This window comes from Sinohyriopsis cumingii, chromosome 17, assembly GCF_028554795.1.
Source record: "Sinohyriopsis cumingii isolate HCF-2022 chromosome 17, ASM2855479v2, whole genome shotgun sequence".
In the NCBI taxonomy this organism is placed as follows: domain Eukaryota; kingdom Metazoa; phylum Mollusca; class Bivalvia; order Unionida; family Unionidae; genus Sinohyriopsis; species Sinohyriopsis cumingii.
Genome location: NC_142977.1, coordinates 112,609,729 through 112,626,354, shown reverse-complemented (window position 1 = coordinate 112,626,354; position 16,626 = coordinate 112,609,729). Strand labels below are relative to the sequence as shown.

General features: G+C 38.1%; 1 protein-coding gene across 1 annotated transcript in view; it reads left to right on the top strand.

Moving 5' to 3' along the window:
- Positions 1–16,626, top strand: part of LOC149779683 (hemicentin-1-like) — a 425,151-nt gene that overhangs the window by 301,974 nt on the left and 106,551 nt on the right. The window lies entirely within an intron of this gene.

The window sequence follows — 16,626 nt, the reverse complement described above, 5'->3', positions numbered from 1 at the left end:
CGTTTCGAAACGGACACATTTACTTTTTACTTGGACATTTTGTCATACACACTATTAAACAGGCAGAGACTCTGTGTGTGTGTGTGTGTGTGTGTGTGTGTGTGTGTGTGTGTGTGTGTTGTAGTCATATCGCTACGATATCTGCAGTGCGACAGTTTTAAGTGATGTCTAGCACTGGGGAATTATGCCACAGACATGTAACATCATGTCCCTGTCAATCACATTTTCCCGACATCAGGCCAGCCAGTCCTAACACTAACCCCTGGATGCTAAGAACCCAACTACACAAATGCTAGAACCATTTTTATAAGTCTTTGGCATGACCTGCAGGGTCCGATCCCGCGACCTCTCCTATCTGAGGCCAAAGCTCTAACCATTTAGGCCACCGTAGCGGTGGCAAGGCGGTAAAAGCTCCACTATTTAATGGAAGTTTTTCTAACTAGTCAATGTGGGGATTTGAATGAGATGAAGATTTCTGGAAAAGTTGCAATCGCGTGTGTTTTAGAAAAAGGCAATGATCAGACAGAAGCTTTTCTCGTGACACATGTAAAGTGGAGAGTCTTTGCAAGTTTCAAAACTAAAGTCACATAGCTTTCTATTGCTTGTAGACATTTCGACTTTAGAAAATGTCAAGTATAACAAATCATTGTCGCAAACAAAAGTAGATATAGGGGCGTGGTATTTGTTTTTTGGATAAATCCAGTAAACTTTGTAGCACACCTGCTGCCTTCATATTCACATCGACGACAAAAACATTTAATACTTTTCATGTACGTTTAATGGGTGTTCAAAGTCACAAGCTTTTAGCATAGAGCTTAAAAGAAGGAAATGAAACTTCCCAATAACACCTTCCACCCCACCAACTATACCATTCAAGATATCATACACACAATCCAAAATGCCCCGTGTAGTGCCTAAAATTCCGCATCAACTATCAAATGAAAAGGATGTAATGTAAATGAAGAAGATGAAACCGCGCAAACATAACATCAATCATATCACCTAGACAATCCAATACCCAATACAGACTAACCAAAATGCCTTGTCTAGTGTCTCCTTTCTAGCTATGGGAAGAAAGCGGTAGGGGTGAAGGACAGGAGAAGAAATCACACAAACATACCATCCAACACACCAACTATGCCATCCTGGATCACAAACGCACTAATCCCAACGCCTTGTGTAGAATCTAAAATCCCACACCAACTATTAGAAGATAGATGTATTGTGTAAAAGGAGATGAAATCGCATAAATATACCATACTAACATACCTATACTATCCAACACCCCATATTTACAATCCAAAACTCCTTTTGTAGTCGCATACGCAAACTATCAGACCAAGTGCGAAAGGTGTTTAAACAAACTACATGTAATGCAAAAAACCTAATATCTAATATCTCACCTCTACCATTAAACAACCCATACACAATACCCAACACGCCTCGTATTAGCATAAAATTTAAAGAAACGAAATCTCACAAACATACTATCCACTACACTATAAATATCATCGAATGCCCCATACACACAATCCAAATGCTTTGTGTAGTGCCCAAAATCCCAAGCAGCTGTCAGAAGAAACGGGTATTGTGTAAAAGAAGGAGAAGAAATAGCAAAGTTATACTCTCCAAACATACCTATACCATCCAATACCCCCTACACACCAACAATCCAAACCTACACGTACTATCAGACGAAAGGGTATGGTTTAAACGAAGGAGATGAAATCACATAAATACACTATCTTAGGTACCACTTATACCATCCAATATCCCATACACGCAATCGAAAACGCCTTGTGTAGTCTTCACAAACCAACTATCAGACTGATATGTAATGGTTGAAACCAAAGATTGAAATCTCAAGAAAGTACTATTCATGGCACCATCAATACTTTCCATTAATCTGAAACACTCATATGCACGCACACTACAAATTGCCTCGTACAGTCTCCACACAACAACTATCGGACCATACTGGGAAGGGTTGAAACAAACTACATGTAATCAAACAAATATACTATCCATCACACCATCTGTACTAGCCAATAATCCATACACTATGCAAAATCCCTTTATTCCATCATTCAATTATGTGGGTGTGCGAGTGCTAGTTGAAGTCACAGTTTAGTAAACCAAAACACAGCTACGATGGATGGTCATACTGCCAAATGCTTTGTTGTGTGTGCCTAGAGTGTGTACGTGAAGGAAAACTCCTTCGATTTCAATTTTCAGAAAAGACATGACACATAGTGATAGCGAGAGGCAAAAGAGCATATATTGATACAGTATCAGTTCAAACACAACGTACACCATTTCGAAAGTCAGCATGTTCATCCACAAGTAGTAACTTTCAAATACAAAATACTAATCAACATTTTGAACAGGAACATATTTACACATTTGACGAACTTCTAGAGGCAAAATCGACATACACTGACATAGGTCAATTAGCCATCGATACACACTACGTTTACTATCTAAACATAAAATATAACCATATTGTTCACAAAGCTATTCTTCTATTTTATCATCATTTCGAGCATACACTCTATCAAAACAAGTCACTAAATGTTCTAAGGGATATGTAACGCTTCGTTGATGAAGAAAATATACACAAAACTGTCCATACACCATGGAAGCGGTTCCTTGGAATCTCACATTATTGAATCGAGTCGATTTTGCATTTCTTTTCATAAAGGCAATGATGCCGTCTTCCAAAGGCGGAGATCCATAAAAATCGAAATAACCCACACTGTGATCGTAGGGAAAGTAGACGGCCACACAAAGAGTCCCTTTTTGATGATTGCAGTCGGTACTGATGGCATAGGCTTGAATGTCTCTAAGTTTGCCAAGAGGGTGGAATGACTTTATTTTTGTGGTGTTTAAGTTCATCTTTATCACACACTACAGGATTCCAAGAAGCGGTGTACGAACTGTGCGTCTGAAGGTAGTGAAGTTCCCATGCATTTTTTCTTTTTCTTAACAACGAATCACCAATTCAAACCAGACCTTTGACTTGAAAATATTTTTCAAATAAGGGGCTCTACGGTGCGTATCCATACACTGTGACAAGAGAGCTTCGATGTGCTGGATCTAAATCTAAGGGGAGCAATGGTGACGGAAGTCTTTATACCAGTGATTCACCATTTTCTCTTCGGAGATCAGACCCCAAAATTTGTGCAGATACTCTTCCAATTTTTTCTTCTTGACTCGTCATCATACGTATATCATGTTGAATCTGACTGGGGTGATCGTTTTGACATCCAAAACAGTTTTCGTGGGTCAAAGCTGTCATTCTGTCAGTTGTGTACTTTAGCGAAACAGGGGATTATAAATTCTTCTGATTCCGGCCATCTCGACATCATGACAATCTCCTTTTCTTTTTCTTGTTCTAGCTCAACGACATACTTGTCACCATCTCCATGTATGCCTTCTATTCTAATGCAGACATATTCTTCCATAGCTTCTAATAGTTTAAAATCACTTGTCTCATACTGCTGATTTCCTGAGTATTGTCAAATTGTGCATGCATGATGACGTTTACCGTGTTGGGTAGAGCTTCTGCAATCTGAAGTTCCACACAAAGGTAGGCGAATTTTATAGGGTGATGTTCATCATCGCTGCTTTGGTGACTGGTATTAGTACCTCACTTTCCGTTGGCTTCATACAGGGTGAATAAGAGCTCAAGTACCTTTCCTGCTGAAGTTGGGTTCTAAGGGTCTATCACGTTAGATTGAGCATCTCAACTTTCTTCTATCTTGGACACTCTGTAGTTCTTTAACTCGAAATAATTTTAATTGATGGTTGCATATCTGACCATGTCGACGAGTAAATGTATGGATAAAAGACCTTGGAAAGAAGATATTCGATCTTTGATCCAGCGGCAATGAAGATCTTTACTTCCATTCGTTCTGCTCAAAGTGTGGCTGATGTCGTTTCCCACTTTGGGTAACACTTTCACACGGTGAACTTAGTGTCGGGCTTCTTCGATGATGATCTTGTACTTGTAAGCATGAGCCATCAAACGGAAAACCGTATTACTTTGATTCAGTCTCAGGCGGACATCAACTACGCTCAGCAAATACTTGTCTTGAAACCACATGTCCGAATGAAAACGACCTCTTGCGTCCTTGTTTGAGATTGACTCAATTTTCGTTAAATCCCAAAATGTGGTCTGCATCGTCATCGTTTATCAATTATGTGTCCTTGAACGTATCCAACGTGTCAGGTTTCCATATCTCAGAAGCATCCAGATGCGTGTTCTTGGCTTTTTTCCGTACATAGAGATTTTCTAGGTACGCTTGGTAAGGGTAAGTATCAGCGCTGCTGCTAACCAGTTTGTTATTCAAGTACCAATCAACTAGTATGGCATCGACAGCTATATTAATGTTGTCCACTTGGGGAGAACTTTGACTATTCAGATCGATGTCCTTTCATTTCAAATTCGATATGGGCTGAGGAGTCAAAGAGGGTATGGAATGAATTTCTACCCATTTTCTTTATTAATCAATGACGTCAACATTATCTGGCTGTTCTTCTTTTCTTAGTCTCTCTCTGAAGGGGTGTCGATATTTCTTTCAGCCGTACCATTGCTGTTTCGTGGAAGAGAAAGGAATGCCTTCATCAGCAACGTTCATCGTGTTTATAATATACCTTTGTTGAGCCAGAAGGTCTTTTCCGGTTAGAAGCAACACATCTTTGCCTGCTCTAATGAAAGGTTGTTTGAGGTTTTGTTTGTCGTTGATGACATATTGGAGAAATTCCTGTCCATGCGTCAATCGGCATCTTTCAAAGCGTGCAATCCTCGTGTCGTCATCAATTTAAGATGATTTGCACTGTAGGAATAGCGGGCTAGAGTATATCTCTTAAACAATGTCGTCGTTTTTTAACTACTCCTCGGTACAAATGATACATGACATTCAAGTCACTAAGGTATCTTTTTCAAAAACGTGCTTTCACAGTGAATAGAATATTTCGTCCCGGACCTTCTTTTATACCAATGCTGACATTGTCGAAATACATCTAACTGACTGTCAAAAATTGAGGATGTACAAATTTACATTCAACCTGATCGATGCTTCCACCATTCTCGTAAGCGTGTGTGTGTGTGTGTGTGTGTGTGTGTGTGTGTGTGTGATTAGGATTTTTAACTTAGCTTTAACAATCGTTCAGTCATATCGCTACGATGTCTGCAGTGTGGCAGTTTATAGTGATGTTTAGCACTGGACTATCATTCCGCAGTCATTTAACATGATGTCCCACTCAGTCACATTATCCTGACACCAGGCCGACCGGCCCTAACACTAACCTCTTAATGCTGAGCGTCTAGCGTGGCAGCTGTTAGTAGAATTTTTGTAAGTCTTTGGTATGACTCGGCCATGAATCAAACCCATGACCTTCCGCATCCGAGGCGGACGCTCTGACCACTAGGCCACCGGTGCTGTGTCCTTCTCGTAAGCAACGATGGCAGAATCCACTTTTTGATGGGAATGAATCGCAGTAAAGGCGCCGTTTCCCACCACGTTGTACTCCACTACATTGGATTACACAAACATTAAATTCGTGCCTTCCTTATACTCGACAGGTGTACCAAAATGCTTGAAAAATTCCGTGTCGCTCTGAATTTCTTTCTTGCGAGCCATTCTAGAAATTCCACTGAAAATAAAATACAACACAGGACAAAAGGTATAGCCAGTATGTTGAAATCTGAAATGTCCAGAATATGTCCAGAGTATGAGACATTTTATGCTTATCGAGTATGACCTGTGTTAACCTGCTCGTCGAACATAGGGACAATCACTTCCACCAGATGCTGGGCATTAAAATAATACCCTACAGGAAGTTTTAGGGTATAGGCAAGCAAAAGCTGATCGTGACGTCACGGTGCTCTGGAGTCGTAAACAATCGGATCGTTTTTCTTTATCCAACATTTCGTGCACTTGTTCAAGGATTCGACCACAGGTTAATTTTTGGTGTTGTTTAGGACTTGCGTGGGATGAATGTATGCTAACAAAGCGACCTTTCAATGCGCTCCATGATTTAATTGGATGGCGTGAGGTAATTTGGCCTATAAACAAAACAAGGTATTGTTGGGAAACACATCCATGGAATTGTCATTATTTCTTATTCCTAATTAGACGGTGCTGCTTTCTGAGAAGTAACTCGATGTCTAAGGAGTTTTCAACGGTTCAAAAAGAGGGCTGCTGCTGGGTTCTGGAGGTGGCTGTCATTATCCGCAAGGCTACCGATATTGCTGCCGAAAGAATATTTAAAGGAAAGATTTGGTAGAAAATAACCGATCAACTGCTGAGTCTTCACTCCACAATTGTTCGTCTCCTTGTTTCGAATTCGCATTGATGATTGCTGTTCCGATGGCATAATACACCACAAAGATTTGGCTGAAGAAGACCATTTGTGTTTCAGGCACATGTTACCTGCATCACACGCACAGGGGCTGCTTTAGTAGATCTTGAAGAGAAGAACCATGAGAAGGAGCAGTCGCTGCTGTTGTGTTGAATGGTACAATGGCCATTTCCGTTTATAGTCGATGGTTGCGAAACGGCAATCCGAGAATCATAACTCGGGGGATACCTTTCCAATGCACATACACTTCCTCTACTGGTCGTTTTCCTCCTTTCCTTGATGCTTTGATATCTTACACGTTGTGTTCAGTTTTGGTCACTCGATGTAACTTGGGCAAGTAAAAGGTTCTTTTGAGCACTTTATTGTTCATGTTTTCCAATTTGTGGACGGCAGGATGGCTCTCACGCACTCGTACAGTGACAAGAAACAATTCGGTGGCCCAGTTAGGTAAATAACCTTAATCGAAGGTGCGTTTGGTTTTTCCAATGCGCATCCAATCTCCCGGCGTTAACAGGTCACGTTTCTTGGGGCAGTAGGCGTCGTTCGAAACAAGCGATCAAAGAAGACCAGAACGTTGTCGTTGGTGACTTCTTCGAGGTCGCATCCGATTTTCCGATAGTAAGATTGTTTGTAAGCTTTGACCAGGCGCGGTAAGACGTCATTTTACTTTAGGGTGTGTTGATGCATACAATATTGTCAATATTTTCAAATACGTTCTTTTAAAGATCTTTGAAAGCATTCCAAGACGCTGCCTTTGGTTTCGGGATTCTTGGTGGTGAAAAAATGGATGTCTCTTTTTAATTCTTTTTGAGATCTTGGTTTTGTGCATTGGTTTAGTGCCTTTGTTTGCCTTTTGGAGAGGTTGAAGTCCGCTTTCTTTCAATAACTCGGAGCTCGTTTTGGATATCAGAGGCGCGATACAAGGAAATTGAGAAAAGACGTTGATGACACAAAACAAATATATTTGGAACAGCAATTGTACTTGACCAAATGAGACACATCGCCTAAATTCACTTCCTATTGATGATTGATGCCCTCACTTTGGTTTGACTTCTGGAAGTATTTTGTCGAATAGGTTTGTTTAACGCGTACGTCGTTTGTTCTTGTAACCATCGTCGCACCTGGCGTAAGCGTGCACTTTTCAGTTGGGTTTTGGCAGCACACTAGTTTTTAACTCCCTCCTTAACCAGCAGGATGAGCAGGATTGTAGAAAATGCTGGTGAGAAAAGGACACTCTTCAATAAGTCATCCATTGTTCACCGATGCTTTTCAAGGTTTTGTGAGGCTGACATATACTTGGCGTGATCGACGATCCACATTTGTAGGAACCGAGTGTGGTGGTGGTGTAAAAGGTGTTCATGTTTTCTTGATTTCATTTTTGACTTCTGATTTCCCTTCTTTCTTCTTTTTTTCATCCTTTTAACCCAAGCTTTTATTTATCATTCTTAGGGAGTGGGGTACTGGGTCAGAAAGGACTCTGAATTCGTTTTAGGGTTGTGAGCCGACGCTGTTTTAAAGACTTCTCGTGCGTCTTGTTCTTCTTGCATCCGTGTGTCTACGTCACTCTTGGACACTAGGGATGATGTTTGGCTTTTCATTGTAGCCTTTAAATCTTTCAGAGTCGGTGTTTTGTCTAAAATGTTTTGGTGAAAGCGTTGAAAACTTTGCAAGACTTGGCCGCACCATTGCGATTTTTAGGTTTCTGACAAATCGGTGCAATCCATCAATGATTGCAATTCCTGTCACTGTAACAACTCGCTGAGATGATAACTGGGAGGTAAATGAGGGGTACATTGTTCGTTCCAATGATGGAATTCCATTCATCGTTTGTATGGTACTAATGTTAGCTTTCTTCCTTCAGTGAGATTACAAGGTACACGTATGAAGTCTTTCCAGAAAAGCTATCCTTTTTACATTTTCATGATACCGCATAACAGTGGCTAAGCAATCGATCCTAACAACACTTGCTGCAAGGGTCCTATCATTCTCACTGCACCAGAATCGTTTTCTTTTGACTGTTGGATATTTTCTTTTTTACCATTTGGCGAAAAACTTCGATGTTTCCATAAGCGTTCATTTTGGTGCTTGGATAAAGGTATCTTTTATTTCAAGACATTCAAACGACATTCACACACGGTATTGATTTCTTTAGGATCGGTTTGAATGAGTTGCTTTCAATGGGGAGGATTGGATTTCGTCAGTACCGACAACACATCCCAATGACTGGCTAAACGAGGAGGGGATAATTTCTTTTTCCTTGTTTGGAAGGCGAGTGTTGTGTATTTCTGTCGGGTAACATCGTTTTCTTTCAGGAGCAAAAACAACTGAAGTGAATCGCCTGGATTATGCGTTTTATATACTGGAATTCGTCGCCACGATTGGCCGGTACGTCGTACCATCTTCATCATAGGCACCACTCGACGTTTAGGTGTTTGCAATTAACTAAATCGTAACAGTTCTTTTTTGGATAAATCTAGAAAATTTAGTAACATTCCCGATCTCTCTTGGACATTGGCCTTGTAGTAGGGTACCTTTTTAGCGGCACCCACTGCTTCTAAAGAAGAAGAGAAGTCGTAGCCACTGGAGAAGTTAATTTAGGTATGGGTTTTCATCTGTTTCATCAAATCGGGAAAGTCACTTGTTAAATCGGGTTTGGCCGGCATCACGAGCAATGTCGAAGTCCAAGAGGCTGGAGACAGGGTCATTAGGTTAGTGCGATGGGAGAGTACGGTTGAGTCCGATGAGCAGTGCCTCTCTTTCTAGTAGAACCCGTTTTTTCACTTTTTGTGACTTTTCTTTTTCTTGGGGCTTTTCTTTTCTTGTGTTCTGGTCGTGGCACAAAACGTTTTCTACTTGGAATGTCTTTGGGAGAGAATATTATTCTCGAGGGGGGTGTGGCTGTTTGGGCATTAGAGTCCCATTTTAGACTTGAACGAATGATGACAGCCCGAGAGAGTTGCTGCCGCCAGGTTTGAAAATAATTTGCTTTTTGGTTTGAGAATCGATTCTTGGATCGGCAAGATGTGACAAGGCCACTTTATGTTTGTCAAAAATCGATTGATCTGATGAGGGATGTGAATGATGCCTTGAAGTAATTCATACGCTATCACCGTTTTGGATTGAGTTTATGGGGTGTTGTATAGTATCGTTATGCTTGTTTAGATTGTTTGTGAAATTTCATCTCCTTAATTTATATCACACCCGTTTCTTCTGATAGTTGGTTTGGGATTTTATACCCTATACAAGGCGTTTGAGGTATTGGTTGTTATATTATTTAGCGTGTTGGATACCACGTTTATGCGATGTCATCTCATTTCTTTTAAACCCTAGCACTTTCTTCCAATAGTGGGTGGGGGGCGGGGGGTAGGGCATTAGAAAATGCGGTTTGGATAGTGTATAAGGGGTATTGGATGGTATAGGCGATACGACAAATAGTATGTTTGCGTGATTACATCTTCATGTACATCACACACGATTCATGTAATAGTTGGTGCGTAATTTTAAGCACTACACAAGGCATTTTGCATGGTGAGTATGGTGTGCTGGATGTTATAGTTGGTAGGACTGGATATTATATTTGTGAGATATCATTTTCTTCTTGTACACTCTATGCTAAAAGCGTATGACTTTGAACACCCATTAGACGTACATGAAAAGTATGTCTTATGTCGTCGATGCAAGTATAAAGACGGAACAGGTGTATTATAAACGATGTTTGCTGGATTGATCCAAACAAATGACACAGCCCTATCTTTACTTCTGTTTGTGCTAAATGACGTGTTATACTTAATATTTGTTGAAACGTCTAAAATTGATAGAAAGATATGTGACTTTAGCTTTGAAACTTGCAAAGACCTGCACGTTCCATTTGTTATGAACATATATATATCGGATCTTTGCCATTTTCTAAAACATGCGAGCTTGAAACTCTACCAGAAATCTTCATTTCATTTACACGCATAAATTCACTACTTTGAAAAAGATGTTCTTCTCTCTACCTATGTGAGTGTTTGTATGTCAAAATATCTAATTGAGAAATATTTTAGTCCGTTTCAAAACGCGAACCAATAATGTGACAGTTCAAGATTTAGTGTGGTAAGAAAAAAAGTACAGAACACAATACAGGATTTGAAATTCATAATCTAGTCTGTTGTCCTGCAATGGTAAAAAATTGAGCAGATGTTTTATTTGCCACACTACCTTAGAAAAAAACAATGCGTCACTCGTTATGAGCGATTTCACGACTAAAAATATTTTCTTACCGCGTTCGCATCAAATCGATTTCAGTGGCCAGCCACACAGTGATAAGATCTGATGTGTTTCTTTCTTCGCTTAACCACTAAGTGCTTTACAAAATATGAACGATAGAACAATCGATGGAACCTTTCTGTCTGTGTCTCTTTCTGTCTCTGTCTCTGCAGCTATGTTAATTCTCTGATTCACAAACATAATAGGTTTCTTATAAATTTATTTTGACTGAATTCCTAATGGTATCTGTTCCCGATTTAAAACACCTCGTAAATTCCAGGTTACACTACGCAGAAGCAAAACCTGATTACATTTTATTCCACATATAATACCTAAACAATATATCTATATACGTAATTCCGTGACACTTCTTCCATGGGTTAATATAAATCTTGAGTTGTGTTTGTGCATGCCAGATGTCTTAGCTTTGGGTATGAGTGGCCCTACTTTTACGCTGCAGTATGTCACGATAGAACTTTCAAGCATTGGATCGACCATTTTCCGAAGAAGAAAATAACAGCACACTAAATACAGACCTTCTGCGTTACCGTATAAGAATAACCTGAGTACAACCCACCCTATTCCACACTATCTTTGTAGAGCCAGTACACGCTTTGTCCTATTTTGGCACTGCAATGTGTTAAGGGCAAAAGTTTCTAACATTCAATCTACCGTTTTCCCAAAAGAAGAGAAAGTAAACAAACAAGCACAAAGCTTTCTAAAAAGGATTCGAGAATATCTTATTCTGCATTGTTTGACCAGTCATATTCTACACTCTCATTCTCAAGCCCACACATACGTTTAGAAAAACTGTAATAATGCATGGTCTATTAGTAGTCAATCTAATTTAGACTGCCAATAGAACATGACTTGATTTTCCTGTTCCCCAGGCTATGTCCATAAGGTGTATGCTGCAAAAGCGTGATGTCCTTTAATTTGGGAGTGGGTATCATGTTCCTACAGTCAGTCGATAATAACTATAATTCATCCCTTTTATGAAATTGATGAATGAAATCAATTTCCCATCAACACGTCTCACAAAGAATGCGTTGTTGTTTTCAGCAAATCAAGATAAAATGTTAATTTCTCTATTTTTCCTTGTTATTCTTTTACCTCAAGAAATAATAGAACCGAAAATGGTATTCTATGTTCCGTTGTTTGATCCTCTCTCTCTCTCTCTCTCTCTCTCTCTGAAAACACTTGTCTACAAACAAAAGTACCGTGCCTTCTACCCTCACCCAGTAGAGTAACAAGTGTGTTGTGTCTGTTGTGCTCCTTTGTGTGCTTATATGTCTTTGTGTATGTCTATTTTGACACTATAAACACATCTGACCCAAACAACTACTTTGTCTTTTAAACTGATCACCATGTTGAACCAATTTACCCCTTTCACATAGGATTACCCATACTTACCTATAGTGGAGTACTGAGGTCAGCACAGTTACTAAGTCACCGCCTTATTTTGAGGTCCCTTGAAACTTTGAACCACTAATTACCATACTATTATCAATAGGTTTGGATTTTAATTGAGAGGACGTGACTCAAACTTTACTTATCTCATGCCTAAATACAGCAAGTAATGAAAGAGCCTTCACTGTTATAGACAACGTGTGAAAAAAAATTATGATCTAATCTAGGGGATAAATTGCATTTTAATATGAGATATGGGCAATCTGTATCACAATTAAAACGTGCTTACAATGTCATGATAAATACAGAATTGGAAATGGAAGTAAGTTCATAGAAGGACATGCATATTCAAGTTGTCAAACAATGCATCGTGCATCCGATCATTGTAGGATTATGTTCTATTTTCAAAAATAGGTGGTAAAACTATTTCAGATATGTGGGAAATAATGTTACATGTTTTTCATCCCTTAAGTGCGAAGCTGAACATGCCATCACTGTTTTAGTTTATCTGAGAACGTCAGTGTTCTGAACTTTCTGGCAGCAGAAGCTTCTTAAACAGACAACGTGCTGAAGTTCTGAGATTTACGTCGCTGACGCTTCTGCATTGCCTATGCAGTTCTCTTCGGCTAGTGGTCTGTGTATTCATTATAAATGAAAATGTACTAGGTAGAACGATCTTTGTGCGCGATCTTCTCGGATGTTGAAGTAGTTTAAGGATGACTTGGGAGAATTATGGAAGCTTTTGTTCTGACCTCTTTATGATCTGTCATTCAGCTCGCCGTGAAAGATCTTGATATTTGATCCTCTAACATAATAGCCATGTCGTCTACACATCTTATATGTGTTTTCGTCAGCAGATTGTAGATGCCTGCCTCAGTGAGATCATCAGTGGCTCGGACCTTGTCCTTGCATTCTCAGCAAATTCATCAGGCAGTCCATGTGAAAATGGTTCAGCTTCTTGGCATGGCATCTATATACCTTCCATGTTTCATATGCATGCTGTTATGTAAACTTCATTGCATTGTTCGTCAGTTAGTTGATTTTTAAAAAAATATTATTTGTTTATATGCTATGGTTAATTGTATTTGGACTTGACCGTACCCAAAATCATGTTTACTTTCTACCTGACTTTAATCGTTGTTTTTGGTAATGCTGTAAACAATTAATACCTAACAGATATTTTCACGATGAGTATGTGTTAATTATTAAGATTCTTACCTATGCCCGAATCATCCACATTGTGTATACTGTGTTTTGTATTATAATTTTAGTAATAGACTGTTTAATTATAACTAAGATTGTGTCTTGAAAACATTACGTTCCTTCTAGAATGAAATTTCCCATTAGGTGTGGTCAAGTAGAGGACTATATAAACTTATTTTTCAACAAAATTATTTATTCGTGTTGTCAGATCTTAGCCGAATCAGTTGCATTATTGTTCTGTCCAGTAATTCATTTGGGCTGGAAAATATTTATTCAAATTAGTGATTCACTGCAAATCCAAATGTTCCCCTAAAAGAAATATTCTTGGATATAGAGACTTGTATTTATAGTGAAATTTCAAATCAGGATATATTGTTAGATTACATTGGTGTGATTCAACAAAAGGCTGTTGATACATCGCAACGACACGGGCCACCACAGGCATACCACAACGTTCAGCGATGGATTTTTTATTTCAGAATACCACTAAAGTTTATTCAGATCTTAAATATTTAGAACTTCTGTCAATAATTCTAGGATTGTTTGGGACTTACTTCTCAATGACATAAGTTCTTTTCACATTTCCACTTTGTATTCTAGGGAAATAAATTATTTGTTGAATTTTATAAAACTTGTTAATTTTCACTTTTTTCTCTTACTTATTATTTAGGATAATATTTATGTAACATAAAATTGGGCCCTCGTCCTTGGGATATGAGTTTCTCTAAAGCATTTGAGTAAACGTTCGTTTTGAAATTTCACTTGCTTTGGATGTTTCTAAGTCACAGGAATTATTTCACAATTTATAACTCTTTTCTGAAACCAACAAGCTTTGACAATGTGATCTAAAGTGGAACTCTTTATTTTTAATCCCAGCCAAAAATGGTTAGGCTGCTTGCAAAAGGATGAATCGCTCCAGCTTGCGAGATAATATGATCTTTCCGAAGCAAGGACTTCTTTAATGAAGCAAGAATTTTAAAAAAACTAAGGTCACGATCTTGTATTGAAACCAATACAGCTGTTGGGTCGAACAAACGCTAGTGTGGTTTTATTATGAAGAAATATGAACCAATCATGTAAAGATGTAGATCGGTTCTATATCACTCTCGTGCGATTCGGCCAACGGTATCCCTATAAAATTATTAAAGGACACAGGAGCTTCTCAGTCTTTAATTTCAGTTACATTGCCTTTATCTGAGAAGTCGTTTACTAAAGAAAGTGTTCTTTTTCAGGAAGTAGTATGCAGCTTTATTATTGTTCCTCTCCATTGTGTAAATTTGTCATCAAACATTGTCTCAGGACCCGTGACAGTCGGTACAGTGCGGTCCTTATCCATTGAGGATATTCGTTTATTACTAGGGAATGACCTAGCTAGATATAAGGTTGTAATTAATCCACTTTTAACTGAAAAACTTTATAGAATCAGAAAATCGATCCTATTGAAAAATGAAATCCCTGAATTATACCCAGCTTATGCAGTTTCTAAAGATATGACAAAGAAAGCTATTAAGAATGTTGATCAGGACATTACTCTTTTAGCTGACACATTTGATGGCCGTAGTTGCGCATTGTTTGTTCGTTTTTGTTCATTATCTGCCATGAATAATTGTATTTTGACATGACCTTCACTAAAATCAAGTCCGTTTCTTACCTGACCTAAATAACTGATTTCTTTTTATTCTGTAAACAATAATATGTATTTAATATTTTTCCTATGAGTATGGGTTAACTATTAGATTATCATATTTCCCCTGAGTCAAGGACATTGTGTTTGCTATATTCTGTAATATAATTTTACTAAATGATTTTTTATAACTTAGATTATATCTAACAAACATTAGGAGCCTTCAAACTTGTCCACTGCCCGTCATTCAATATGACGGTGGTCTCTGCCTACATCTGTAAAATTTTGTTTCAAATAAATAAGTTTCTTTTGTACATTTTTGAATTAAATGATTTATTTCACCAATGCAAAATGTAAAAATGAATTGTTTACATTAGAAAACTTTTGTACATATGGATTTCACACTTTTTTGGTAGGTGAGAAGTCAAACTATTCCACATATTTAAATCTCTGAAAAGGTATTTTCACATATATGTAAAAAAACACATTAAAAAACAAAGCCTACTAAAACAGTTGGAACTTTCTTCATTGCGCAGATGCTAACTAAACAAAGCCTACTAAAGCATTTGGAACTTTTTTCATTCCGCAGATGCTAACTACACAAAGCCTACTAAAACATTTGGAAATTTCTTCATTGCGCAGATGCTAACTAAACAAAGCATACTAAAACATTTAGAACTTTCTATTTGCGCAGATGCTAACTAAACAAAGCATACTAAAAAAATTGGGACTTTCTTCATTGCGCAGACGCTAGCAATACAAAACCTCATCCATGTTTAACTCTCCCTTTCCATACTTAAGATCAAAACTCATTTATTTGGCTCTTGTTGTTTATGTGTTGTCCTTGCTTCTGCTGTTGTTGTTCTTGATTTCGATGTTGTTGTTTTTGCTTTCGTTTTTGTTCTTGATTTTGTTGTTGTTCTTCCTTTCGTTCTTGCTGTTCATGATATCTTTATTGTTCTTGCTTTGTTGCTGTTTTTCTTGCTTTCGTTCTTGTTGTTTCTGCTGTCTTTGCTGCTCTTGCTTTCGTTGTTGTTGTATTGACCTCTCTTGTAGCTGAAAATCGATTATAACTATAATGAATGGCCCTAGCAACACTATAATGAATGGCCGTAGCAACATTATAATAAATGAAAATAGCAACACTATAATAAATGGCATATACAACACTATAATTAATCAACTTAGCAGCACGAATGCTTCCCACGAAGTTTTAATAAATGTTCAAGCTACACGACTTCACAAATCATGAAAAACTTGTTATTCAATTCATATAAGTACAGATAATGATAAATAATAATAATAAATCTGAAGAAATAACTAATATATCTATAATGTAACTAATATATTTATGAATTGGCAAAATAAAGAAGAAGCCGTATGATATGTAAGTAGTTTCTTTCTGGTGTTATGCAATAATAGCCTGCAGTTTTCTGCGATCGATTGTGCGATTTTATAAGATCTATATTCTTGTACTGAATCTTTGTAAAAGTTTGTAATTAAATAAAAATAAGAAAATGGGTTTGCAGAAGAAGAAAAATCTGGTAGCAAGGGATTTATAGCAAACAAAATTTAGAATATGTATTTTATTGTCCATAGTTGTGTGCCGCCAATGCTGACGGCTTAGTCCAAAAACCTGCTACAAAAGTGTTTCCTTATTTCTGCGACAGTGATCATAACAATACCTGGGAGTGAATATGACAAACAGTACGTGATTTATGGCAAGCAATACCCAACAGTGATGATGACAAACAACACCTGCCATTGATTATGAC